Source organism: Galeopterus variegatus, unplaced genomic scaffold (assembly GCF_000696425.1).
Source record: "Galeopterus variegatus unplaced genomic scaffold, G_variegatus-3.0.2 Scaffold2637, whole genome shotgun sequence".
Lineage (NCBI taxonomy): Eukaryota > Metazoa > Chordata > Mammalia > Dermoptera > Cynocephalidae > Galeopterus > Galeopterus variegatus.
The window spans coordinates 257,165-259,579 of record NW_007728748.1 but is presented as its reverse complement, the minus strand read 5'-3'; positions in this window follow the sequence as shown (position 1 = coordinate 259,579).

Here is a 2,415-nt window from a genome sequence, read left to right as displayed (position 1 = left end):
CTAATCATGTCTTGGCTTCTACTTCTTGGAAGACCTGAACAGACACAGTTGGGACCAGGAGTGTTCAGAGAAAATGGGTGCTAAGATAAGGTCTGCAGCCCAGGGCCGATGGTAGGTGAGGCAGACACAGAGCTGGATTTGGTAATAAGCCTGAAGATGAAACCATGTGGTGTCCTCTAATCATCAGAAACCAGGGAGCCACAATGACCATAATGACTGGCAAGGTTAGAATGGCAGCCAAAGGGGTTTGAGCCCCTGGAAGTTGTGGAGATGGTTAATAGAACACAGCTTCCTTAGGGGCAAAATAGATCAGCCAACAATGGTGCTTCTTAACTTCTACAAACAGATGGAGGAAAGAATGGAGGAATAGAAGGCTGGTAGCAACTACACAATAAAAAAATTTTGATCTCTTGCTCAGTTCTCAGACTTGAGCCAGTGCCCAGATCTAGAACACAATGACAGAAGCAGTGGCTGGAGTCCTAGAAGAAAGAACCCTGTGATGCTGCAGCAATAATTCCTGTAATGATTCCCAAGTCCTTCCTCCACAGGGACCTGAAGCTGTTTACTGGAGTAACTGTACATGGGGAAAAGGGAATGCCTAGACCTTCTGAAGACTTTTGGACACAGGGTCTCAAATGTCAATGGTATCTGGAGATCTGAAGCAGCATGATGGCCTCTGTTACAATGGGCACCAGTACACAAACAGAGTCCTGGATAAGGTCCAGTCACAGTGGGGCAGCTGGGTCCCCAGACTAGCCCACCAGTCACTTTCCCAGTCTCTGAGTGTACAGTTGAAGTTGACAACCTTGATAGTCAGAGTATCCCAGACTGGGACATTGGCTAATGAGGTAAGAGCTACCATGGTAGGAAAGACCGAGTGGAAGTTTCTGTATCTTCCCCTCCTCCTCAGTCAAGACAGTAAATCGCAAACAATATCACATCCCAGGGGAATGGCAAAGTTAAATGCCGCCATTAAAAACCAAAAGAATGCAGGAGTGGTGGGCTCTATCCTATCTGCTCAGTTCACCAGTCTGGACCTTGCAGACACTGGCTGGATCCAGGAAAATGACTCTAGACAACTCCACACTCAGCCAAGTGGTAGCCCCAATTTCAGTTGCTGTGCTGGATACGTCATTATTGCTAGATTCATGACTTAGGTAAGTGGTGTGCTGCCATTGATGTGGCAAATATGGGTTTATTTTTTCTATTGTTATCAGAAATAGTTTGCATTCACATGAAATGAAAAGGAACACTTATTTACAGTTTTTCTCTGGGCTTCTGTTAACTCTCCCTCTCTCAGTCATGATGTCATCTGAAGAGATCCAGACATCCCACAGAACATCACATCGATCCACTACATTGATGCCACTGTGCTGAATGACGTGACTAGTACACTGGAGGCCTTTCTAAGAAACATGCACTACAGAGGTGGGAGATAAACCCTGTGAAGAGTTGGAGACCTGCCACTTCAGTAAAGCATTAGGGGACTGGGTATTGGGGTGTGCTTGGACATTCCCCCCAAGTGAAAAACAACTGCCGCATCTTGCCATCCTTTCCCTGAAGAACAGCGCACTACCTGTTAGACCTCTTTGGGTTGTGGAAGCAACATATTCCACACAGGAAAACTGCCCTGGCCCATACACAAGGTAACACAGAAGGCTGCCTGCTTTTGTATCCCATGTTAATGGCCACCAGAAAGCATCCCACCACACAAGAGACACTGAACAACCAAGTGAACAAAATGACTGAGCCGATCGACATTAGTGTGCCATCATTATTGGCCACCCTGGAACTGGAGCAATGAGCATACAAATGGAGTGGCCATGGCAGCATACCAGAGGCTACACATGAGCCCAGTGGCATAGGTGTCCATTTCCCAAGGGCAATCTAGCTACTGCTGCCTCTGATTAGCAAATTCAAGAAAGCCTGCTCACCCTGGGCCATGTTATAACTTTGGGGGCCTTCTCATTTAGTAAGCATAACTGGAGACCCAACATACTCTCTCTGTGTCCTTTGAGCAGCTGGCTGGATGCTGTACTTCATCTTCTCCAGCTTTGGCTCGAAGACAGTAGTCCATCTTTGGTAGGAACACATTGACAACTGATTATGGAACACTAAAAAAGCAATATTTGAAATTTAACTCGGTGTCATGCTGGTAGGCTCAAATCTTATAAACTCAAGCTTCATTTGCAGAGACCTATTAAAAAGAAGGTCCAGGGCCGGCCCGGTGGCGCACTGCTACAGTGCACCACTTGGGAGCGCGGCGGCGCTCCCGCTGAGAGTTCAGATCCCGCATACAGACCGGTTCCCGCTCACTGGCTGAGCGAGGTGTAGGTGCGACACCGAGGGTTGCAATCCCATTGCCGGTCCCGGTCCGGTACGGGCGCAACACTGAGGGTTGCGATCCGTTGCCGG